Source organism: Barbus barbus (assembly GCF_936440315.1).
Source record: "Barbus barbus genome assembly, chromosome: 22".
NCBI classification, from domain to species: domain Eukaryota; kingdom Metazoa; phylum Chordata; class Actinopteri; order Cypriniformes; family Cyprinidae; genus Barbus; species Barbus barbus.
The window spans coordinates 21,985,892-22,013,282 of NC_136750.1; the positions used below are offsets into that span (position 1 = coordinate 21,985,892).

At 37.2% G+C, this 27,391-nt stretch overlaps 1 pseudogene across 1 annotated transcript; it reads right to left on the bottom strand.

The window, feature by feature from the left end:
* Positions 1-768: 768 nt before the first annotated feature.
* Positions 769-27,254, bottom strand: LOC306888682 (leucine-rich repeat- and IQ domain-containing protein 1-like; annotated as a pseudogene). Its single transcript has 28 exons — positions 27,189-27,254; positions 26,900-27,043; positions 26,461-26,569; positions 26,254-26,354; positions 25,848-25,932; positions 25,452-25,660; positions 25,300-25,365; positions 24,267-25,026; positions 22,546-22,844; positions 22,311-22,463; positions 21,564-21,714; positions 20,906-21,086; positions 20,265-20,392; positions 19,904-19,977; positions 18,857-18,950; positions 15,469-15,639; positions 13,332-13,656; positions 12,885-13,053; positions 12,224-12,343; positions 11,515-11,604; positions 10,986-11,119; positions 10,846-10,902; positions 10,620-10,708; positions 9,233-9,334; positions 3,920-4,049; positions 3,712-3,799; positions 3,317-3,434; positions 769-910 (listed from the first exon to the last, which is right to left on the bottom strand). The product of its transcript is annotated as a leucine-rich repeat- and IQ domain-containing protein 1-like (transcript).
* Positions 27,255-27,391: the final 137 nt, after the last annotated feature.

A 27,391-nucleotide genomic window follows, 5' to 3' on the forward strand; every position in this document is an offset into this window, starting at 1 on the left:
GCATAAAAATGAGCCTTAAGCTGGTGCCAGAAAGTTCTTTTCCAACCACTGTTTGTGAACACTCAGCTTTTTGATATCCAAATTAAAATACACAAACAAGGATATCCTTATCTGACACTTACACTAAAGAAAACACTCTTAACTCTGATGTATGCATTTCTTTTTACTTATTTTTGGACTTGTTTGCCATAGATGCATTTTATGAGAGATTACAACATAAGTGTTTGAAGCAGAACTGTGTATAAAGCAAATAATTTATTGACAGTGATCTTTGATATATTACTTTCATTAAATGTGCATCCTCTTATTTTTATATTTAAGAACAACACAAATTCCCAGTATAAAGAAAAAAAAAACTACAGTAAATTAAAACAGGAACGAGCTGGTTTCTATTGACTGTCATTGTCTGCATATTAAGCATGTCATTTGTAAATGGTTTCCACCCAGTCCATGGCTCGCAGTGCTCATGTTAAATGGAGTGATACTTGAAAGCAATACGTATCCTGTGACCGCCTGCAGATATTTGGGCTATATCTCATCCATTTCTTCAAATTCATTTGCAGGAGAGGAAGCTGGATTTGAGTAAAAACAGCAGCTGCAAGGAATTTCAGCGGAGATCAAATGGGCATTGTAAGTCTTGTTAAGGGCTTACATCAACAAGACATCCATCTCACTCTGAATATATACACAGTCACAAATACGAAGGGTGAAAACAAAAGAACAAACTGAATAATATTATCTCAGTGCAACAAACACAAGCTGATGTAGTTATCTTTTTACTTGTTCAATTTTGCTCTCTTCTTTCCTCCACCCCAGCCTCCGCTGTGTCGCACTGGGATGTCCCGGAACGAGATGCGTTCATTTCGGATCGGAGCTGAATTGACTCTTGTGGGTGATGGCACTTCTGTTTCTGTGGAGACAAAGGTCATTTTTTATACAAAAATACTCCTTCAATAATGCTAATACACCTGATAAGACTTTGACTGACATTTATGGCGTTTCCAACAAGCACAGTTCTTTCAAACACATAGAACAATGCAAGCTTTTTATTTGTAGCTGATGCGTTCCACGGGTAGAACCCATGGCTGCACTCAGCAAGAAGTCATGCACGGTAAAATGAAACGGCAAGGAAAACTTCATCCATTCGGGAGGCTACCGTGCACCACTTATCTTCCTGCACATAATTCTAAAACACAATATGTTTCGGAATTTAAAAAATGATCAATTATTTTTATTTCAAAGATTCAAAGCCAAGTAACTCTTCTGATCCCTGGTTCTTAATAAATTTAATACATTGTACAAATGTAGTAATTGTTTACCTAACACAAAGTTTTGTTTTTACAACATTTGTCTTAATTTGTTCCCTGCCTTTGCCGATTAAAGTGGAAAAAAGTAGACATCTGCCCTCGACGGGTATTAATCGCACTTCAGACCCTGGACGTTTATATTCAAAGAGACACGTATTATTGCCCGTGTTCTGTGGGCTGATATTTAATAAAACGGCCACACACTCACTTAACCGCTGTGACCAAACAAATTGTTTTCAGCCATTTTGCTCCCATTACCTTTGAAAGAGGGCAAAAAATGAGGCACCAGGAGATTTCCTCTACACATAATGAAAACGTTTATGGCTCCCTAAACTGCTCTTTATGGCTCGGCCCCAGTAAGTAGAGAGTATCTTGTTGCATTAAACCCAAGTAGTATTTATAGAGTCCTTACTGTAATTGAACATCATACTAAGCATGTCAACTTTGTGCTCATGACTTAATGGCTCACAATGATTTAATTCAAATGACAAGAGGCCTATGAGGAGCTGGGAAAATTTGTTTTATGTTAGCTGATAAACAGACTAATTCACAATGGGAATAAAACATTATTTTCAGAAAATGAGTAGTGATATTTGTGGATTATAAAGGAATGGTTTTGCATGTAAACTGTAAAGTGAAATATCTATAAATAAATCTTTTCAATTCTCTTTGCTCTGTAGAATCAGCCCTCTCACCTGTAAATCACCTATAAATACCTCTATATGAAAGGCTTAATTCAGTTTGTCATTCAGACAGCCAGTCAGTCATTCAGTCAGTCAGGCTGTCAGCATCCTCGTGGATTTCATTTTCAAATCATCATCAGAATCCAATTTAGCTTCATTAGGACAGACAGTGAAAAGCCTTCACAGTGCGACATTACTGTGTTAAATGCGCTGAGACCTGCTTGTGTCAGTCTGTGGGATCTTTGTCAGGGTTAGTCCTCGCTGTCCGTTTCCTGCTGAAAGAGAGATTACCCCCGTCCCCTCATCGACCCCGGCATCTGTCTGCAAAGCTGACACGCGCGCACATAGGCAATTATACACATACATATTCTCAAACATGCTTGCATTTACCAGAAACATAAAAAAAATTTAAAACATGTTTATCATGCATTAACTTTTTAATAAGGTGGAACTAAATTATAAAGCTGCATATTTATATATATATAACAAAAGTGCTTGTTGATGTCAAGTGGCTTTCGACTGTGTGAAATCAGATTTGTGTGATGTTGTAATATCAAGTGAGCCAGATGATGTGTACAGTCATGTCAGTTTACATCGTGTGCTTCACGTCACACCCACTGCACTCTGTGTGCAGTATTTTATTTGGCACCTGACCCACATGATTTAACTTCACATCATTGTGTGAAGTCTGCAGTGTTTTAAAATTCTTCCTTAATTAATCCCATCCCTTAACATTTCAGAAATTATTTCTGGGATAAATCATACGGAGCTGATGCTCTGAGTAGATCCCGAAAGCTGGCGCCGAAAAAGAGATATAGTAAAAAAAAAAGAAAAGTATCCAATGGTGAGCTGTATGTATGAGAAGGGAGTTCGACTGCTTTCAAAAAACTTGCTCTTTTGCTTGTGTGATATTATCAACAATGCGGGAACAGATGTTTCTAATGTTAATGGGACATTTGCATACTTTATAACTTTTATTTAAACGGCAAAATATGGTCAAATGTTTGGAATAATTAAGATTTTTAATGTTAGTGAGAAAAGTCCCTTGTGCTAACCAAGGCTGCATTTATTTAATTAAAAATACAGTAAAAAATTATTACATTTTAAAACAAGCTTCAATGATAGCAAAGCTGAATTTTCAGCTGCTATTACTCCAGTGTCAAATTATTCTTCAGAAATAATTCAACATTAAAAAATATATATACAGTATATTCCAAACTATAAGACTGGTAGTATATAGAAGAAAAATCATGTTTTTTTATAGTTGTTATGCATTTTATGATGTTATTTTATTTTGATAGTATGCATTTTACGTAAAAGACTCACTTGTGTTTTCAGCTGAGTATCTTCGAGGCTGGGTGTGCTTTTTAAGAGGTGGAGAGACACTAGTGGAGCCAGTCCAAAATCTTGCTCCTGAATCTCCACCGTCTCTGTCCCCTATGGCCTAAGAAAATAACAGATACAAGTATAGGCATATTAACATATTAAAGTGCAGGCAACCACTCACATACACAAACATGCATAAATTTACTTTCCTATAAACAAATATTTACAGGGCTGAAAACAGCAGCAATTGTTAGTAAGCTTTCAAAGTATTTACTTTAAATTTAAATTCACAATTAATTAGCACAGAATCCAAAAGTACTTGTAAAAAAAAGTGAACAGTGGCATGTTAGTGTGCAGATTTAAGTATAATAAATGATAAAAATAATAGCTCTTACCACAAGCCGCACCCTCCCACCATTAAGAATATCCTGGCCAATATCAGGGAGGAAATGATCCCTAAAAAACTCAATGAATAGGTTACCTCTAACACAATTTACACCATGTGAGACCACTATAACTGATCACCATTATGAACTGTTAATAACATATCTTCCATCTGTGTATATTTCTCAGAAGAATATAGTTCAAAGCAGCGTGTCTCACCGTCCCGTGACTGCGGAGTCTGTATTGGGATGAACTGCTTGTGTGTGGAGCCACTGGTAAGTTCTCTCCTTATAAGATGTTTTTTCCTCTGCTTTCGGCAATTTGTGAACCTCATTCACTGCTTGGTGAACTGCATTTGACATGAAAACAAGAAGAAAAACATCCAAAACAGTTTTTTTTCTTTTTTTCTGACACATCCATTTAAATATTTACAGAAATAAACATTACATTTTGAAGGGGGGTTGTTTGCCAGACAACTCCTGATAAGCACCAAGTTAATCAAAAAAGCAATAGTTTTGGACTGTAACTAAGAAGCAGAAGAAACAAGTCTGCGTGGTGGATAGCAAATGCAAATAACAGTTGTTTCGGGAACTTCTGTGGTGTATATTTACACCAACTGAGCAAATAAGGAAAATTAAATGAGTACGTAGGAAGTAGGGAGATTTATGGACAGTGTCAATACGTGTCACCAAAAAGCCCTAATTCAAAATAAACATGTTCTTGGTGGAGACAAGCATGAATTGATAACGACTTCTGACGGCCAAGTGCTGGAACTAATGAGCCATTTATTTAAGTCATTTTCATGGTTTTGCCAAAAAGTAAAGCGCAGACAAGGTTTATGTGTTACAGTTGTCATGGGTTAATTGAAAATCCACTAAAAATGTCAAGTGATTAACTCCTCCCTAAGGGCTGAACAAGAAAACGGAAAAAAGACAATCCACATTTATTGCTGATGAAAAGTCCAGAAGTGAAACAGTTACTCAGCACTAACAGTATGTTTGCACTTTCAACACAGATTATTTTGAAGCTTTTTCATACACTTTAGTAAATGCAATAAACTAATTAAATTAATAGATTTAATACAACTATTTGGACCCAAAACATTTGGACACTTAAGTATGAACACATAAAATGTATGAATTATATTGCATTCTATAACAAAATGGGGAAGTCGTGGCCTAATGGTTAGAGAGTCGGACTCGTAATCAAGTTGCGGGTTCGAGTCTCGGGCCGGCAGGGATTGTAGGTGGGGGAGTGAATGTCCAGCGCTCTCTCCACCCTCAATACCACGACTGAGGTGCCCTTGAGCAAGGCACCGAACCCCCAACTGCTCCCCGGGCGCCGCAGCATAAATGGCTGCCCACTGCTCCGGGTGTGTGTTCACAGTGTGTGTGTGTTCACTGCTGTGTGTGTGCACGTTGGTTAAATGCAGAGCACGAATTCCGAGTATGGGTCACCATACGTGGCAGTATGTCACTTCACTTCACTTCACTTTAAAATATCCAACTAAAAGGACCCTGCAAACAAATCATGATGTTTGGTCATTTTTATTTGAACAGGGTGCTTGTGCTATTTTTTTTTTTTTTTATAAATGCAAACTAATTTGATTTTGTCAAATAAAATAATATTTATATATATTAAAGCATGACTGTGTCGAAATACCATTGGGGCCACTGTATGTAAAATAAGTATTAAAATAGAATAGAATAGAATATGTTCATATAACAAAAATATTAATAGTTCATTTATAGCATATATAGCACTTTATACGTTTAATATAATTCAGTGTCAACAATCATAAGACTATTACTTGAATTCATAAAAAGTGTGCATTAGGACAAGTTCGTGTTTCAGTAAGTATTATTATTTGCTGAAAAACTGCAAGAAAAACAGGGTTGAATTTGTGTGTATATACAGTGAACACAGATATTTAAGGGAAGGAACTCTAGAGTTAACCACAGATATTATACTGTATGATAGAAACACATGCAGCATCCAGTAGCTGTCAAACCCACTTCCCCCCATCTATCCCACCCTCAGGACATTAGGGGGCCCAGGAGTCACGGCTGTTAGAAGGGCTCTTAAGTACATTAGGCTGTGTGGTGCTGCTCTGGTGGTGACAGGAGTTAAGAGAATCAGCTCTTTCACGAGGGTCAGGATGACAGAACCGAACTGCTAGGGGTGAGCGGCTCAAAGTGATTTCCTTAAGGACACTGCAGGCATTTTCAGAAATCCTGCTCTCCCTTCATACCAATACTGTCAATATAGCCAATGACACAAGGTCAATCCTGATAAAACCAAGATAACAACTGCCCTTTCTCTCCTTTAAAAGAAGCATTTAAAATATAATAGATTAATAGACATAGATCATATTTTCATGCTTATATATATATATATATATATATATATATCCCATATCATGTTATGTCTATCAAAAAACCTTCCACAGATTTTCCAGTTATTTTGGGGTCTGACTTACTAAACTGGAATTTGGTCTCCAAAATGCCAAAATTGTTTCATTGCAATGAAGTCACTCCATGCACACACGCATAGGCTATGCATGAGACACACTGTGCATGTGGGGGATTCTTGAGTGTGTGTGTGTGTGTGTGTGTGTGTTTGTGTGACTATGAGACATACCCATGGGGTTTTGATTGTTTGGGAGTTCTCTGAGCAGACTCAAAGAGGGAGGTCAGGTCTTTTATCGTGAGGTTCTGTCTCCCACTTTCCTTTACCCTGGGTCAAACCTTCACCTCCAGAGAGCAGACCACAGGCGGTCAACCAGCGGTCAACACACACACACACACACACACACACACACACACCAACACATGCCAAAGTGTTTGTATGTATGCATGAAGCTTGTCAATCACATCATTCTGAAGCAATCAAAAAGTGCACCGAAATGGAGGCAATCTGATAAATTTTAATATGAGATTTTGAGAAACTGCAAATCCTTAGTTGCACTGGTCCAGAAAAGCAAAAAAACAAGGTTCATTTGAACTTTTTAAATTCAAGAACTGATGTTTTCAAAATCATCTCTCATCTTAATTTCCTTCAATACAGTGGGAAAAAAGGAATAATTAGTCATTTGTTGAGAAAATCTTTTTAATTTAAGAGCTGATGTTTTAAAAATCATCTGATTATTTTAATTTATTTACTAAAGTGCAAACACACACACACACACACACACACAAACAGTATCATTATTAATTTCTTGAGGAAATAGAAGGAATCAGATAACTCTTAAATCCTTGGTTGCACTGGTGCAAAAAATAAAAGGTTTATTTGAACTTTAATTTTAAGAACTGATGTTTTAAAAATCATCTCTGATCATTTTAATTTCCTTTAATAAAGTGGGAAAAAGGAATAATTCGTCATTTGTGAGATTTTGAGATCCTGTAAATCCTTGGTGGCATTAGGGCAGAAAAGCAAAAAAATGCTTTATTTGAACTCTTTTTAAATTTAAGAACTGATCATTTAAAGATTATTTTAAATATTTTTTTATTAATTGAATAATTAGTAATTTGTTGAGGAGATGGAAACAATCCGATGAAAAAATGAAAAATGAAAAAATTTCACTAAAGTGAAAAATTATATATATATATATATATATATATATATATATGACCTAAGTAAGACATTGTATTTCAGTTAATCTCTTTCAACTGATCTAAAGTATTATTTTACACAAAAATCTGACTCTCTTCTATGATTTCCTAGCAAAGGAATCCACCCAAACCAAAAGCATCATCTACTTGAGAAGTGATACAGTGCCAAGCCCAGCAGATACAGGAGACTGGAAATACATGACACATGGTGCAAATCAAACACAGGAGAGCAGCGAAAACCTGCAGGTTAATGCAAAGCAACTTTGCTGCATTTGACAAAAAAAAGTGTCAAATGATTGCATTTCTTATGATTAAAAATGCTGAAACCAACATAAGCAAGGCATCATGAAACTGTGTCCTGGCTTTGGGGTTGGGTAAGGCTACCTGCTCTTCCCCTCTGCTGACCTGCAGAAGGCACCAGCAATACAACCCCAACCCCATCAGGGACGGCCCCAAGCCTCAGGCTACAGGCTGGCCGCCGCTCCCCTGCTCTCCCCCAGCAGGGGCTTACATTTCAGCCGAGCGCTCCAAGCCCCCTTCTGGAGGTGATTAGCCCCCTGAAGCCGTGACAGATTCTTTCCGAGATATCCGCCTCACTAGTGTTTATTTTATCCGAGCTCTCTTTTGTGGATGTGCTGGACATGAAGTAACCCACTTGAAAATGGGTATCGGCTTACATACGCCATGGGACTGGCGGAGGAGTCGGAGCAACAACAAAAAAAGTAAAGAAAGAAAGCAACCGTTCGCATGTAAAGAGGATATCTTTCCATTTATTTACCCTGCTCTTTAACGTCACCCTTCATCTATGCCTTATCTCTTCCCCCCTCGGTAGCATTGCACTGAAAGCCCACCCCCCTCGGGTGGCACTAGGACTGCAGACGGCGCACTCTCTCTCTCAGTCTGGAACCCCTAAGTGCCCTACCTCCTCTGTACTTAACTCAATTTCACACTTCAGGTCCGCTACAAAGTCTCCTGAAATACAATCATCTTGTTTATTCTCCACCATCCCAAACAACCTAATAGCTAGCTATTTACGATCCCATCATGTGCATTCAATTTGATCGGGCGATGTGTATGTTTTCGTGTATTACACGCAAGGTAGATCCAAGCGTGTCCCAAATGACTGGATGGATCCAGCCCATGGGGAATAATGAAAATGGATCGGTTCTCTTAGAATTCAGGAAATTATACAAACTCCATCAATTGTTGACTTGTATATAATATGAAACAACTTATTTCCTAATGAATGTAATGATTTATATGGAGAATCACTTTATTTAAAAAGAGAATAAATGTATTTGTATGGTGAATTATTTGATTAGTACTGTGTACTATATTAAACTGATTCAAATGGTGAATCATTTTATTCATATAGTGAAACATTTATCCATATGGTGAATAAATTGATTCATACAGTGATTCAATTTATTCTTATGGTGAAAAATAGATTCATATTTGTAAAGTGAATCAATTGAGTCATATAATGATTCAATTTATTCATATAGTGAATCAATTACTTCATATTAAATATTAGTTGTGTCCCAACTTTCCACACTTCGTATTTCTGGTTAAATAAGTGGATCATCTGGGTGTTTAAAGTGCAGTTCTTAATGGAAGTTCTTGTGTGCATACACTAATCATGCAATTTATCCAACAAAATGGCATTTAATATTATGTAAATTGGGAAACATTCTTTTAATTTATATAGTGACTCATTTGAATAGTAAATCAATTGATTCATACAGTACAGAGATTCAATTTATTCATATGTTGCAACAACAGATTCATAGGTGAATAAACTGATTTGATTCATATAGTAAATAAATTTATATATATATATATATATATATATATTTTTTTTTTTTTTTAGATGTATAATTTGATTGATTTGTGGTGCATATATGCATGAATTCAGCCATACCTTTAAAGTTGTCCTTGAAAGTAGGGCGAGTTCGCCTTTTTGTTTCTGTGGAAACATACTGGTTACTGTGGCTCCTGAACAGGGCCAGACATGGATTTGGGTCTAGAACACATAACACAGACAGGAACACAGCCACAAATGAGCTCATACGAATGCAGGATTCATCGAGCAGACAAGCGCAAACAGAAAACTGACAGAAACCAAAGCTTAATTTTCCATTACGAGACCAAAGCTCCCATGGAGCAGTGGCTCTGAGAGCTTGACACAGGCCCTCATTTCATGGGGCCATGATTGGATTTGTGGCATTAGAGTCACGCACTCCTGACCTTGATCAAAGCCGGCTTCAGGCCAACCCTGGAGGATCAGCAACAAATGACCAGGGCCAGCACTACCATGTCTGGGATTCTTCTCAGACTCACGGCCCATTGAACTTACGAGCACTGATGTTTTCCTAGCTCCTAGTAATGAAGCTGGTTCTGGGCCCTTGGAGCTCAAAGCACGATGGAATATATGTAAGAATGTTTGCAGACGGGCCAATCGAACATGACAAGGCATGGAGCAGGGTGGAGCTGGTTGATGTTATGGCAGATTAAGCTTCTCATGGAATCACAAGCTCCATGCTAGTGTGGCATGACCAAAGACGAAGAGAGGGAAAAATTATAAAAAAAGGTCTTGAAGGCTGGCTAAAGTTAAGGAAATGGGCATTGTTTCATTAAATGGAAACTTCACCCAAAAAACAAAACACTGTACACTACAGTGTACAAACTGTTTTTTTTATTTTTGTTTTTTTAATAAATGTATTAAGAAACAGGATTTTTTTCTAAGAAGCCTCTTTGTGTCAGTACAGATTGACTAATTGATTGATAGCAGGTTTTTTGGGGGAAATGCTTTTAACTTGACTAAATATTATATAAGTATTATTCACTGTAGCTTTACTGACAGGAATGTACTTACACTGTCTTTCAGATGCTTATACAGTATATTGCATCACGGACAGTGGTTCTCAGCCTTTTTGACTCCAAGACCTCCACCGTTCACAACAATATTCAAAGGCCTTTTCCAGTTGTTTGTGATTTACTGGATAAGGATTAAGGATAACAGCTGTTGAGGGGGTGAAAAAAAAAAAAAATATATATATATATATATATATATCTATTGTATTCAGATGTTTTAGGTGATTTTAATGCTTGTTTTTTTATTTTCTTGCTTTGAATCATTTAAGTTATCTTGAGGGCCCCTAAGAAGTTTGCTGAGGCTCCTAGTGGGCCCTGGCCCCCTGATTGAGATTCACTGATCTAGGAACTAATAAAGGATCTAGTGGATTAAAAGTTGAATGATTTAAAGTATAACTCATAAGATGGATAAATTGATAGATAAATCTGCTTACCAAATAACCTCTTCTGCTTCTGTTTCTTGCCCTTCATTTTGTTGGCTCTCTTCAGCATGAGAAGGGCAGTGGATTCATTAGTGATACCCCTGAAATAGAAGTTAACAAGAGTAACTCTGGTCTATAAACAGTTATTTATGTGGAATTTAAAATGATTTTCTAATAAATTTGATTAAAATTCTGGCCCTGAAGTGAAAGGACTGCATAAAGTAGCACAGAAACATACCATTCTTTGAGGATTTTTTCTGATTCCTCAGACAGGGTGTGGGTTTTGAGGATTGATCTGGAAATTTGTTTAGAAAACCATAGATATTGCAAGAAATAATTGGCAACATGAAATGTAAGTAATTATCAGCAAATGATTACCTGCTACTAAGGTGAGGTGTCAAGCTTTGCTCCGAACAGGCTGCACCTTCATTATCTGACCAGGCATGTTTCGGCTGCAGTGGAAAAACAGATAGAGTCTTTGGAGACCCTTGAATAGGAAGAGGGAGTGGAGACTAAGAAACACAAAGAAAGTCAAAGAAAAAATAGCATCAGTATGCAGTTTCTAACACAAAGACTTGCCTTTTTTATTTTTAAAGAAAGATAATATTCATGCTGCTTGGTTGTAGAACATCGAAGTGCATTCAACAATCTCTACATTTCCACAGCAGCAGCTGCATCACATCACAGTGCCGCTACCGTGATAGAAAGGGCCAGCTCTCTCTAAAGAAAAGAAACCGCAGGAGAAAAAGCACCGTGCTGAAAAATTACATCTGCTGACGAGAAGGAAGTTTGAGGCGGCCTAGAAAGTAATTGTGTTTTTGGAGGCAATAAATTCAGCACTTAATCACCCAGAGAGACTCTGATTGTGCCGGCCCACAGACAGAAGGAGGGTCCGTAGGGCTGTTACCTTTGGCAACGGGAGCTGTTCCGAAAATGGCATCATCCTGGCCAGTAAGGCATTGGAATCCAGGGTTATCCAGCCTTTATCCAGCACTTTCTATTCACAAGACACAAACAAAATCCAAGAGCTGAACATGGATTGCGCCTTTCCAAAATGGCATGTGATGGGATTTCTACAGCTGATAGAAGTGCATCTTGATGTTTTTATTATTCCTTCAAAGCAAGTAGCAGATCACATTAAGCTAAAAGCACTGAACTGGTTTCCTGTGTGTGACAAACACTTGAGAATGTATCCACTTCAAAACAGATTTTTTTTCCCCAAAGTCGTGACAGGCAGAAATGGGAGAGCCAACACGTGAAAAACTCCAGAATTTTTAGATGTAGACCAATAATACAGATCAATTTAACATGACATGTAATACACTAATAAGCTACACGGATGAGCTCACTTAGTGTAATGCATAGGTTAAGCCAATGTTAAGTTGAGTAAACGTGATGCAAACGGGCAGAAAATAGCAGGTGACATAAGAAAAAGAAACAACGTTTTCCTTCCCCTTTCCCGCTCATTGACTGCTCTTTTTCAATACCTAATCACTGCTGACAGTCGACCGCCTCATGGTTCTGAGCGCTAGTTTAAGGACTGTCAGCACAACGGCCCAGGCTATCTGTCTGCCGACTTCACCGTAATGGCAGGAGCACCAAGCATCTGCTCATACCTCATCAAAAATGAATTCGTCCATGTCCACCTCTTCTAAGTCCTCATCGCTTTCTGTGATCTGAGCAGCAGCTAGAGCACGGGCCAGCTTTTTCCGCAGAACGCAGCCCCTCCATGCAGCCTGCAGGGGCAACACACACAGCCATGAATCACATGCAAGCATAAATATTGTGTGTTATCCCATTAGGAAGATAAAACATGTTAACCTCTGTTTAATTGCCCCGCGGTTTGCAGTTTGAACTTTCGGTGACTTTGGCTTTGTAAGACAAATGTAACACCGGGATGCCTTTAAATCTGCGTATTCCCCGAGGGGAAAAAAAGACTTAACGAATCAGAACCCTAGCGCTCCCACTCCAGCGACACGTTGGAATCTGATTAATCATTTTTTCTTTCGGTTCGAGTCCTTGGGGACTCATTAAACACAAAGAGAGAGAGAAAATATCCCTTAGAAGTTTTTTTCAAAAGCACTACCTACCGACTCAAAACAAGCCTTTGGCAGTAATAGGTGTAATGAAGATGATTTAATTTTATTCAAGTTATTTATTGCATTCATAAAAGGCAGCATGGAAAACACCTTTTCGGAGATATATCAAACAATCCTTGATCAACACCACAGTGAACAGAGGATTTTTTAAAGAAAATAGCTAACAAATTAGTCTCACCTGAATAACAACAGCAGCACATTCCCTCTCAGGCCCCCCGATGCAGGTATCTTCCACCTTATGAAGATGTGATTTTGTGTTAGTTTTTTCAATTAAGCCTAGGAGGCCCTCACATCTCCTCAATACGCATCTCCTCCGCCAGCATCGCTGGATCGCCACAGCTGCCGCTCTGAGTAATAGCAAAGAAGACAATTTCATCTGATGACTCACCAAGGTCATGAGAGACTAAATGAATGTAACTGAACTCAAGCCTCGGCTGATTCATCTGCGTTAAAACATCTGGAGAGAGACCCAGCAGGGGTGTAATGTCATCCGAATGATTTAGAGATGAGCTTTATTTTGATTACCTTTAGCTAAAATTAAATGTACCTTCAAATCATGGAGGATATTTACTACAAACAGAAATTAAATGTAAAAGTAAGAAAATATTGTATGTGAGAGTCATACATTTTAAGGCTCAGAGCCTGAACAGGTTCCTTCTCACTTTGTGTCTGCATGCAGTCAGCAGATCGTAGCTTGAGAAAGTTGAGTCTTTTTGTGTTTCTGCCCATCTGCTGTATGCTGGAGTCGCATTTCTGGACTTTGTCCCCGTGATAAAGATGCTTCAGAATAACTACATGAACTACTGTAAGTAGCTGCCGCCAGTGTAGAATCCTCTGTGACACAGCTGTCGCCATATTCATGGGCATAACGCTGGTCCACCGCCAATCTGAACAGGTCCACTTGGTGGCCAATGGCAAGAAGCTGGGCGTCATGTTGTGAGGGTGCAGAACTGTGTAAAAAATGCAGGAAAAAGTAAAAAATGTCATATATTAGGAGCCGTTCAAACAGAATGCGTTTTTGCATTCCACTCCACTGCTTGTAAACTTTCTATATAAAAAATCTCTAGAGCTTGCATTTTCTTTTTCATTCCAATGACCTGGAATGAACACATTTTTTTAAATGTAAAATTGCATGTGTGAATGACTCAAGAGTCTTGGTAACACTTTACAAAAAGGTCTCATTATTATATAATACAATGATTAATGCATTAACTAACAATAAGGGATACATTTGTTACACTGTTTATTAATATTAGTATAAATTAATAAAAGTACTGTTCATTGGTAGTTCATGTTAGCTCGGTTCCATTAAATAATAACAGATTTTAATAATATATTAGTAAACCTTGTTGTAAAATCTTATTGATGAGGATTTCATCTAGCCTTTACCATAGAAATCAGAAATGTTCTTGCGAGATGTGAAACCGGCTTATAATGAAGTTTTTTAGGAAGTCTCTATAAAGGTGTCTCAATCCCACTCTAATTACTCTATTAGCCTTGAGCTCGTTTGCTGTCAACATCAGAAACCAGCTCTGTCACTATAGAGTCCCTGCTATTCTAATCCTCTGACACGGTTAAAGGTGCATCCGCACCCCTCCAACATCCACCTTGCCCAGAATAAAGTCATAAAAAGAGCCTTGCAAGAGTCAAATGTAATGTACATTTGTACTGGGAAACAAAACTACTGTCGAAACATGTTGAAATTCAGTGCAAGGACAAAGATGTATAACAAAATGGCTAATTTGATTACCTCATTAAAACAAATTAATGTCAAATTGCATATACAGTCAGCAATGAACATTCCGAAAGCCAAACATTATTACAAGCTGTAAAAATCAAGCCAAGGCAAATAAATACAATCCTAGACCTTACACAGTTCCCCTACTTACTGACATCTGAAATTACCTCAGAGAAAAACCAGGAAAGAGTTTCTTTTTTTACATAGCTTGAAGAACTAAAGCAGCTTTTGCAGTAACACAACATATTTATGATTTAGTGGCATAAATTCCATTTTATTGCCATGGTTTGATGACATTAAACGAATCCCTCTGTTCGCTCTGTCACTCTAATCAACACAAGCATTGGTTTACCATTGTATCGCAGTCAGACGGCAGAGTCTTCACCTTGCCAAAGCTGGGGACTGACACTGGGTCAGGTCAGATGTTAAACGGCTGCAGCGGTCCCCACGGGTGTGCAAAAGACCCTTTGTGCAAAACGCATGGCGAAAGGGTTAGGGAGGGATCTCTAAAGTCCTCTAAGCCATAAGAGACCTCAGTTTGAACCACAGGACACACAGACTTCTGCCAATCATGTTTCATGAAACATGGCGAGTGTTCTGCTTTATTTGCTGGTGGTCTGCAGCAGTGTCTGAGGGGGCTTTTGTATTGAAAGAAGTGAATATATAATATTTGTTTGATATTCAGCATGAATAGGCTCAAAGAAGTAATTATACATTTCTACATACCCCAAAATGTAAAAAATAATTAAACGCTCAGTTAAAATTTTCTCTGCCATACCACATATAAATGATTACAATTATTTATTAATTAAATATTTATATTTTTTTAGGCCTGGATTTTTCAGATTCTCTACAAAGACCCTCTGCATAAATTGTGATTTGTTTTCATTTATGTACTATTAAAATATGATTAAACTATGAGCTAAATATTACATGCAATTTGCATAATATACTACAGGATTTACATTTTCACCAATTGGATCTTTAGTAATACTTCTGAGAAAAACTGAAACTGCTTGTCTACCTGATGTCCATCTTTTGCTGCTGGAGAAGTGAATCTCGCTGCTCTTGCTGTGCTTGACAGAAGGCCTGGAAACTCCACTGCTGTTCTGGACATGTACGGGGCACTGCGGCGGCAGCAGTCTGCTCATTATTCAACTTAATCAAGCCAGGCACTGTCTCCAAAAGCAAGGACCTGAGGGAAAACAGGCATTTAAGAGATTTACCTGATGAAAATGTAAGGTGAAACGACCACACAATATGCTCAAAGCTCTTTGAAATGATTGCATTAATTGTTAGTGATTGTTTATTTTACAATGTATAACAAAGCTATAACAAAGTTTTAAAGCAAAGGATTATAATTGTAAAAAAGTTTTTTTTTCATTAAATTTGAGTTTTTGTATAAAATGAATCTAGATTAAATAATTTTTTTTAATAATTATACTTTAAATAGCTTCTTTTGCAAAACAATTAGCAGTTCAGAGCAATATGTAAGGTTACCGCATTGACTGTCCACTGCAATCATAAAAAAGTAATGGGTAAACTTTAGTTCCAGCCCCTCCCTCTCTCTGTCTCCATGGGCTTTCTATTGGAGAATATTTACATTGAGCAGATGAAATCACTTAGGAAATGGGGATAAAAACGTTTAATGAGTTTGACATTCTGGACCCAAGAGAATCAACAGAGCGCCTGTGCATCGACTAAGAGGTTTAGTCAGAGTCTGCCTTTCTCAATGATGACACTCGGCTTGGATTAGAAGTGAAAAAGGTTTGCTGGCCTCATTTCAGAGATGTGACAGCCATTCAAGTGAGCCCATGTTGTTGTTTTTTTGTCTGTTTTAATTTGCAAAAGCGTATGAGAAAACACAAGTGTAGCCTAGTCTTTGCTGAACCCTGCTGAGAGAAGTCAAATTTAAGAACCAAGGGTTGATTAATGAGTGATATATTCAGTAACATTTAAAGGGTTAGTTCACCTAAAAATGAAAATTCTGGCATTAATTACTCACCCTCATGTTGTTTCAAACCCGTGAGACGTTCATCTTCGGAACACAAATTAAGATATTTTTGATGGAATCTGAGAGCTCTCTGACCCTCCATAGACAGCAAGGCTCCTTACACGATCAAGGTCCAGAAACGTAGCAAGGAGATCGGTAAAATAATCCATGTGACATCAGGGCTTCAACTGTAATTTTACGAAGCTACAAGAATACTTTTTGTAAGCAAAGAAAACTAAAATAACGACTTTATTCAACAGCTCATCTCCTCTACGTCAGCGTAGTGCCATTTTAGAAAATATCTGCTAGACAGAAACTGCGTCCGCTCTTCTGTGTCAGCCACACCGCGCGGATACGTCTTCTATGTATATTTACGCTTTGATTTGAACGAAAACAGCGCATCGGGTATGCGGCTAACACAGAAGAGCGTACGCAGTTTCCGTCCAGTGGATATTCTCCACTGGTGCTAGGGTGCTAGGAGAAGACAAATTTGAATAAAGACGTTTTTTTTTTTCTTTTGCACACAAAAAGTATTCTCGTAGCTTCGTAAAATTACGGTTGAACCACTGATGTCACATGGATTATTTTACAGATCTCCTTGCTACATTTCTGGACCTTGATCGTGTAAGGACCCTTGCTGTCTATGGAGGGTCTGAGAGCTCTCAGATTTCATTAAAAATATCTTAATTTGTGTTCCGAAGATGAATGGAGGTCTTACAGGTTTGGAACAACATGAGGGTGAGTTTTAATTTTTGGGTGAACTATCCCTTTAAATTACTTAATAATTTTTGCAGTCACTAACTTTATTTAGTTCTTTTTTTTTAATCATTTATTATTCTTTTTTTAAATACATTTTTAGCTTTTTTATCTCTTTGTTTTTATTATCATAATGAATACTTTTACTGATATAAAATATTTAAGAAAAATATATAACTTTTTTACAAAATTTTCTTTGTAGTTAATTTTTACTTTAGTAGACAGTATTTGTTCAAAAAGTGTTTTTCAGTTGTGATATATTAAAAGATACACTTGATGGTAAAAAAAAAAAAAAAAGAAATGCTGGCAAATTCTATGAATTTTTGTTCTATTATATTACCATAATGAGGATCAAAGAGGTCATCTTTAAAAGCCAAAAACTGCTTCACATTTACAAAGCAGGCATGGTCATGTGATACACTACCAAATTGTCCTATTGCTACCAAAAAACTGACTCTCTTCATTACTCATGAAAACTTCCCTGTAAACAAAGAAACTTACAGGAGTTTGATTAATCTAGCTAAAGTCTACTCTCCCAGACTCTGAACGCTCGTGCGCTGTGTACTTCTTTGAAATATCCTTCGGTTCTTTAATTTAGGCTGTGTTATCACTGGACAGGGATGAAAGAGTCAGCGGAGAGCGAGAAAAACACTGGGTCTAATTCCGTTGTTGGCATTGAGGGTTAGACAAAGTTCAGCGGAATACTGAGCCTGACTCGAGTGAACTTCCTATCCGTCATTACAGAATAAAACAGATGTAAAGACAGCAGATATATTTCATCTCAAGACTTATTTTTGGAAGCCACATGCAAAATGTGGAAAAAAAATAAATAAAAATAACTATTAAAATAAACAGCTAAAAAATATCACAACACATTTAAATGTATAAAAAGTCAATTTAATAAGACGTTTCTGTCAGGAAAATGAATGTGTTGCCAGCATTAAACTTTTTAGGCCTTCTGAACTATAAACTCGTGACAGTCAACAAATCTCTTTGGTATGTATGATGTTATTTTTTTCCATTTTGGCTGAATGAACTGGATTGCTTCTTGAGAAATTATTTCCAACATGGTTTTGTATTTTCCTGATCCTCCTATTCTGTCTCTCACACATTTTTTCTAGCACATAAGAACATACAATTTGCTAATTAAAAACTCTCAGCTAACTGCTGGCACTTTAGGAGCACATTTGCTTAAAAAATATTCCCCCACTGAGCAAATATTTTCTGAATTACGAGCACTTAAATCCATATGCGTACAGATGTCACTGGGTAATCCAATAGCGGACACAGATACAACGGCTGGTGCAGTGATATGGGCCGGAAGCTCGGCGATAAAGAGGAATGTTTATTCTACTTTAAACGCCTGGTGCACTTCCAGCTAATGTCCCCTTTCACATTAGTTTCACATTCTCGGACAATTATGAAATGCTTAGTGATTTTTGCTGGAATGCACACATGACAGCTTCTGCCCATTCCAAGATAAATCTCTCCATTATAAAAGGAGGAACCACATTTCCTTTATATACTAATATTCACTCACAACAACAAAAATACTCCAGAATTTAGCTTAGTGCCAGTGAGAAACTGAGACATTGAGAAACTGAAAAATGAACTTAACTGTCAATATAAAAGGCCCTAAACTGGGTCCTTGGGTCACACCTACCTCCATTTGCTTTCCTGCTGTAGTGGGTTACAAGTCAGGTTAAGTTCTAGAAGACTGGTACATTCCTGAACATTCAGGCAAACGTTCTGCAAATCTATAAGGGAGTCAGAACAGAGATACTTAGAAACACTTTGCAGGCTTCTCTGCGAATGGTTATAATTCTAATGCTTTGGATGCAATCCAAATTTTAGCCATTCTGGGGTGTTCACTAAAAAATTAAAAGTATGTCATTATTGACTTATGTCATCCAAAACTTTTATATTTATAATTTATACTTTTATATTTTTTCAGTGGAACACAAAAATAGAATTTTGAAAAATATTTAAGATTCTTAAAAAATAACATGCAGAATCTTTGCAGCTCTGTTCCATATAACAACAACATATAGTGTCCATTTGTCTTGCACTTTAGTCATCTTCTGAGGTCATCTGAAGTTTAATAATAGTTATGTGTGATGGAAAAGAAAATTTGATTTGAAAATTTGAAAAACAGCATACATGTAATACAGGGGAGTAAATTACAAAAAAAAATATTTTGGGGTGAACTATCCCTTTAAGGATGAACGATATGAGATATGGAGATATGAGTGAGAATAAGGGGGAAAGGGAAGTGGTGTGTGGCCAAGTATGGTGACCCATACTCGGAATTTGTGCTCTGCATTTAACCCATCCAAGTGTACACACAGTAGTGAACATACACCCGGAGCAGTGGACCGCCAATGATGCGGCGCCCGGGGAGCAGTTGGGGGTTCGGTGCCTTGCTCAAGGGTCTCACCTCAGTCGTAGTATTGAGGGTGGAGAGAGTGTTGGTTATTCACTCCCCCCACCTACAATCCCTGCCGGACCTGAGACTCGAACCCACGACCTTGGGGTTACAAGTCCAACTCTCTATCCATTAGGCCACAACTGCCCTATAGAAGTCCTCTTTTAAAGAACTGTTCGTTTGTCACAACGATTATTCATCCATATTCAAGAATAAAGACCCTTTTAAGCTGCCGAAAACGAAAAAAGCATGGTGAAGTTGACCCACCCCACTTCATAAGCTCACCTGACAGACAGTTGTGACTGGCATCCAGCATCCTCAGAGACACCAGGTCCAAGAGTGGAATTAAATGAGTTACACTGAGGGGAAAGTGAACCCTCATTTTAAACAATAAATAAACTATCTTAGCACTGTATACTTGTAGGTTTTTATATTACATTTTACATAAGAACGTCCTGTATTTAAGCAACTTGGAAGACTTTACCCTTAAGTAGAATTTAACTGTAAGACAGTGTTAAGTTCAAAAAACAAATTGGAAGAGACTCAAAACATTGTGAGCTGCTAAACTAGACATCACCTGCAGTACGATGCCCAAGGTAGGGATCTCATTAGATTTTGGAGATAGCTATTCTCCATTGAGGCCTACCTGTTATGGGCCAAGGAGAAGTTTTGGAGCAAAGGCAGCCAATAGGATTCCAGATCATCAACAAAAGATATAAGATTGTCATCCAGGTACAAGTCCCTCAGAAGAACGTGGATCTGCAGGACAGGCAGCTATGACACAGGCCCGTAAAAAAAAAAATAATAATTCCCTCTTGACGAGGTGATCACACAGAAAGTCATTCCTTCTATTTCAACCATGAATGTCCCATGAGCTGAAATGGGTGGAAACTCATGCTTCATCATGAACATGACTAATATCCAAACGTTAAGCACAACAGATAGCGATAATTCAATTAAAGTGATGGCAGCCCAGGATTGCAGTCTAACAGATGAGCATTTTTTTTATTATTGGTATCATGTAATGAACACTGTCAAGTTTCGCATTTTCTGGAAACTGGGATGGAAATATGTTCCTAAATAAATAAAAAAAAGTGGTGAAAAATCTATGATTTCAGTCAGGCTAATTAGAATAAGAACATAAACAGTTCTCAAATACTGCCAAAACATCAAAGTAATGGAAAATTCTGATTATTCAATATGATCTTGAGATTACTGCTGAAGACATGATAAGTCATGATAAGTCATCTTTCAACTTGTTTGTTTCTTTGGTTGTGCAAGATTTACCTCAGTCAGACTGTTTCCTCTGAGGTCCAGTGTGTTAAGCAGAGCACAATTCTCCAAACCCTCAACGTGGCTTAGATGGTTGTATGAACAGTCCAGATGGAGAAGGGTATAAATTTCGTTCAAACCTCTCGTGCTGAGCAGCTGGTTATGGTCCACTGATAATCGCAGAAGCAAGTACCACCTAAGAAAGCAAAGATATATAATTTAGTCAATGCTGGTGTAGAAGGAGTGTATGAGGATAATTCTAGGCCATGGTGACAATATCTAATACCAGCCAAAGGATAATCTAATATAAAAAGGCAGCACTGGCAGGACATCATCTAACACTGACAGCAAATACCTTTAAACTGCATTTATCCTTTTCTTTATGATACATTTATTCATATTTATTCAATATGAGGCCATTTTCATAGAAATGAGACACATCAAGACATTTTAAGAGCAGAGTGAGGGCAAAAGGCCATTTGAAGACACCAAACTGGAACAATGGTGCCCTCTTCTGGATAATGACAAGGTTGAGCGTTTAGATACTAATTCTGTTTCACACATGAGATCCAGATATCTTAAACTGACCAACAATCAGCATGTCTTTCTTGAGTGATTTCAATGCAAAATACATAAAACAGAGTTAATAAACATTTCTAGTTAAAATGCTCACTTATGCGAGTGATGTTGTTGTGTGAGAGCTGAAGAATTTGCAGGTTTTCAGTTCCATCAAGACCATGGATGTTCATCAGTTGGTTCCTGCCCAGAAGGAGGGCCTGAAGATTGGCCAGACCTCCACAATCCACAAAGGTAATTGAGTTCTCCTTAATGTAAGAAACAATGGTACAGTTCAAACATTTGGGCTATGTAAGAATTTTCTTTAAGTAATTAATACTTTTATTTAACAAGGATACATTAAAATGTATCAAAAGTGCGGTACAGACTTTCATAATGATACAAATTATTTATATTTTAAATAAATACTGTACTTTTAAACCTTCTATTTATCAAAGAATCCTGAAAAACAAATTGTAGCAAAAACTGTTTTCAACATTTATATTAAGAAAAAATGTTTCTACAAAATCATTGTATGAGAATGATTTCTGAAGGATCATGTGACACTGAAGACTGGAATAATGGCTTCTGAAAATTCACCTTCACTGGAATATTTAATATTTAAAAATAAATAAAAATGTAAAACAGAAATTGCATTTGTAATAATATTTATAATTTGTGTAATAATTTCACAATATTACTAATTTTCTTTGTTTTTAATCAAATAAATGCAGCCTAGGTGAGTATAAGAGACCTCTTTAATGGTAGTGTATACTGTATAACATGCATAAGTGATCATCTTACTAGAAAGTTTGAAAATAATGCATATAATGCAGACTGCATTGGATAATTTGTTCTTTCTTACTTGTACATCGATATATCTGATCTGAGCGCACTTGTTCAATCCATCCAAGGAAGTGAGGCTGCAGCGTCTAAGGGTCAAGGTCTGCAGTTTGTTACACTCGGACAGTGTGGACAGGCTACATCCTGGTAGGTCTTCCAACGTCACTGTCGTAACCTGATTTGTTACAAGACAAGTATAATAAAGCCAGCATGAACATGTCACAGACCGAAAATGGGCTTTCAAGTTTAATTTCTACCTCTTTGAGAGAGCTCCAAGCTCCTGTTTTGAGAATAGTGAGAATAGACAGAGGGGGTAAACTGGGGACTCTTCTTTTTCTTGGGCTTCTTTTTTGGGACTGCTGCTGTGCAGAAGACCCCTTCCTTTTATTCTGCAATGATAGTTTGGACCAGGGAGTGCAGCTCATCATCCAGGTCAGTCGCTTCTGCTCAGTGCTGTCATGCAGACATATTGAAATTGATTCTTGGCTTTTTGGTTTATGGTCCTCAATTTCAAAAGCTGTGGTATTTTGATGCCCCCTTGTGTCCATCTCAGGTGCTACAACAGCCAAATCAGAAGCATGTACTGTCAAGTCTGTATTTCCTTTAACACTTAGATGATCTGCAACACTCAAGTAACCCACTGGACTAATACCAAGGTCACTGGAGAGACCTTCATGTACATTTATTTGTGACTCTGTAGTGGTTTTGGTAACTTTAAAGCTTTTTCTTGACTGTGAGAGATTTACCTGAGAGTCAAGCAGTGTTAATTTTGGCAGGCATTTTTGATTTAGTCTTAGTCTTTATCTTGAGACGAAAATGCTTAATAGTCTTAGTCACATTTTAGTCATTTGAGTCTATCATAGTTTTAGTCTAGTTTTAGTCATTTGAGTCTTTCATAGTTTTAGTCTAGTTTTAGTCGACGAAAAGTCATTGCATTTTTGTCAACTTTTAGCCAAACTACAGTTACCAACATTTATTTTGGTAGCTATTTTATATGTAGTATTTAAACAAAAACAGTCATCAATTCTTCTCTCTTTAGACCAAATCAATTAAGCTTAGTTATGAGAAATTTGAATCAAGGATCGAATTTGGAAAAACTGGAATAAATTTTCATTTTTTGGTAGAAATATAAATTAAACTCATTTTTCAGATACAGTAGGTTTACTTAACAAGTATACATTTATTTAACATCTTTTGGTGGTTAACATTTATGACAGATAATTAGGAATGCTGTCCATTTAAGACGGAAGGTATGTATGTAATAGCCTACTGACATACATTCAATTTTCACCCACCTGTTTAAGCTCACTTAAACCATAACGGACTGTATTTCCGTGAGATACTCTACATGAGAGACATGTGGACTGCTGTGTGTATTTGAGCGCTGAGAACTGATCACGCGCTGTATGAGAACTGAAGAAGTGGAGCGCGCGCGAGAGAGAGCACTTCTATCAGCGCGTTTCCGCCTATCGCACCTTCACTGACTTTAAGTTAATCGACAATGAATTGTGACTCCCGGGAAAACGGGACGTCTGGTCACCCACTCCCTAACCCTTCGGGTGCTGAGGCCATTGTTTCAGATCGCGAGTTCGCGTTTTGGTAGCCTTTCCGTCCACTGCGGCTGCCATACTGAGACTAGATATGCAAACGCACCTTATCCAATGACAGAGACGCACATTTTGAAAGACAAGACAGTTAAGTTAGCCTATAGGATGTATTTTGAATGTCCAGTAGTCCTCAAATAACATTTTAGTCCCGTCTCGTCTTGTTAACGAAGACGCGCATAAATTTCGTCATAGTTTTTATCATCAGATATTAGTTTTAGCTCGTCAACGTCTCGTCTTAGTCACAGAAAAAAGGTTCGTTGACGAATATTTTTCGTCGTCGTCTTAGTCAACGAAATTAACACTGGAGTCAAGCTCTCCACTGCTTTCAACAGTTTTTTCTTCTTCATGGTTCTTTATTCTGTCTTTTTCACTCTTTGTTTGTGGTCTTGTATCATCTAATCTTTCGGTGTATTCTGTGTTTATGCTTTTAGTTTTGTCCTGTTTTTTCATCATATTCCTGTCGTCATCCAATGCGTTTTCCATTTTCTTCTCATGCCGGATTCTTTCATTATTAGCTTCTATTTTTCTCACATTTACCTCAGTTTCTTTGTTCTCCTGGCCCCCTCTTTCCTCCTCTCTTTTACATTCATCCTTCACCTGACTACTTCTTTCCACTTTTGTTTTTTCCTTTTCTTTATTCTTCTTGTCTACATCCTCATCCTGTCTTCTGCAATCATCTTTTACACTTGTAATGTTGCTCTGCTTTTCCTTCTTCTGCATTTGCTTCCTTTTCTCATCTTCCTCCTCTTTCCTCTTCAGTTGTTCAAGTTTTTGCTCCTTCTCCAGACGATGGCGCTCTTGTTCTTTAGATCTTTCACAAATTGCTCTGCGTCTCTCCATCTCCTCCCTCTGAGCGCATTCTTCTTCCTCAATCCTCTTTCTCTCCTGTTCTTTCTCCTTCTTCACCTTCTCCCATTCCCTCTTCTCCTCCTCAAGTCTCCTCTGCTCTTCTTTCTTTCTCCTAAGCTCTGTTTTGCTCCAGCGGCGCACTAATGTTCCTCTGAGAGCAGCTTGAATCTTTGTTGCTGCCATGCAATGAAGCTTCTGGGTTCTCATTCTCTCCTCCTCCTGAGCCTTCTCAAAAGCCTGTTTTTCCTCCTCCATCTGCTCCTCAAGTTTCCTTATTAACATCTGAAATTATTTATGAAATAATTTTCATAAATTTTCTGAAGATATTTATGAGGAGATATATAGTATAAACTTATAAGAGAATAAGGTTCAAATCAAATCACGTTTTTTAAATTGTATTTTCTTGTAAATTGTACTCCAATAATTTTATTTTTTACATAATACTTTTTTACATAATACCCCAACTCTGCTCATTTCCAAATATTTATTTTTTATTTAGTCTTTATCTTTGTATGCTTGCACATCCTCAACAATATTAGGCATATTTAAAGTCACCTGCTGTTTATCCAGGTCCAACTGAAGATCTTCTGTGCGGTGAACTTCATTTTTCATTCCAACGTTCTGTTATGAATTTCGATTTTGTTATTCAATCATCTTTACTCCTAATTTTAAAATATATTTTTTTAAAGTGCTAAAGACAATCTTACCAGAGTGGCCTCCTCCATCTTTTTCAACTCCTCCTCAAACTTCATCAGTCCTCTTCTCCTCCTCTCTTTTTCTTCCCTTTCTGAGTTCAAATGCAGCTCTCTTTCTACCTCCCGTGCTGCTAATTTCTGCTCCTCTTCCTTTCTTAGTCTTTCCTCTAATTCTCTCCACTCAAGACTAATTTGCAGTTCACTCTCAGTGCATACATCATCTAAAAACAGAGAAAAGGTATAATTCTGTGAATATAAAGAGGCTAATTAGCAATCTATGCAAAACTATTGCAGAATTAGTTTTTATATGTTTTGCATATTCAATGGCAGCAATATGGTATTGTTTTAAATAATAAACTTAAAATGCAGGCCCATCTAACCACATCATTACAGAAAATTCTTCCATGCCTGACAAATTCTGAATCTCCTGCTGGGCATTCTGTGGCACAATGTCTTTTAGATGTCCAACTTGTTCTGCTAATTCAGAGATAACCTGACAAAAAAAAAAAATGCATTTTTATAATCATACACTAACTAAATGGGATCTATGCAATATGCCATCTGAGGAGTATGCTGCATGTCTCAGGGTAAATAGGGGTAATTTCCAGCCTTTAATTTAAGGGAGAATTTAAAGCCTAAATTCATATTGACTGAACAGTGATGGACAAACTGAATTAAAGGTTAAAAATGTAAAAGTTAAAAAGGTTAAAATAATAAAAGGACAAAACACAGACACTTCTCCTTTCCTCTGTTATGACTCAGATGCGATAATGACCCATTTCCATTTAACCGCAAACAAATAAACATGACTCACTCGCTCTTTCCACTTTATGGGGTCGTCTATGAAATCTGAAGCTGGCTCATTTGTAGGATTATCATTGTGATTAAGGTGAGACAGGGTCTGGCTTGAGAAGTCTATAATTAAACATAACAGGAGATAATATGCAATGCCTCTAATAAACGTTTTAGGTCATTTTAATTAAGACTTTCAATCAGTTCTATTTAAAAAATGTTTTCATACCCTTTTCTTCAACATCTTCAAGGATTAATTGTTCAAAGGCATCCATTCGATTTCTTGAAGCTTCAACATATGTGAGGACAGAGTCAGGCAGCTCATCTTCTGCATGCAGCTTTTGTGAAAACAAGTGATTGTTAATGCTGTACTGACAGGTATTAAGTAAACATACATATTTTTGGATGGACTACTTGAATTATAAGTCATAATGTCATAAAAGTGGTATAATTTTCAATTTGAATGATGTTATTTTTGTGTTAGCTCACAATACTTTTCTTCACCAGTAGGCTACACATTAATTATTTCAAGAAAACTTTGGTTTTACTAACTGTAACGTTACAAATAAAGCTTTTTATAATAAAGTGGGCTGAAATACAAACAGTGGGCTGAATTTAAAATAAGTAGTTGTTTAAGAAAGGAATGCCAAATAAATAAAGCCACTTACATTTTCATCCAAAAAAGTGAAATTGTCATCGTCTGACTCTGAATCATTTTGAGAAGGATGTAGGTTTAATTTGATCAGCTCCTCATCTATTGACTGTTCGATGTCTTCCATCATTATTAGTCCGGGATCAAGTCAACCAACTCCCTGGAAAAACGAAAGGGTTTTGAGAGCGAAGCAACGGTAGAGGTGCAAATTTGCAATTGAAGTAAACTATATCAATGTCATAGTAACGGTATAAAAATACTAATGATGAAGACACAAGTATTCGTCTTTCTTACTCTGCCTTTACCTGCTTCTCAGTTTACCTCATGTTTGTACTTTCGCGTAGTTGCTATGGAAACAAAGTGTACAGAGTGGCGTGAGGGACAAACTTCATAAAGACCCTTGCGCTGTGCCAGGTTAAATATTTGCGGGATGCACGTCTTTCAAATTTTTTAATCAATTTACGATTACATTTTGATATAGACAAGTAAGTAAATAAATAAATGTACA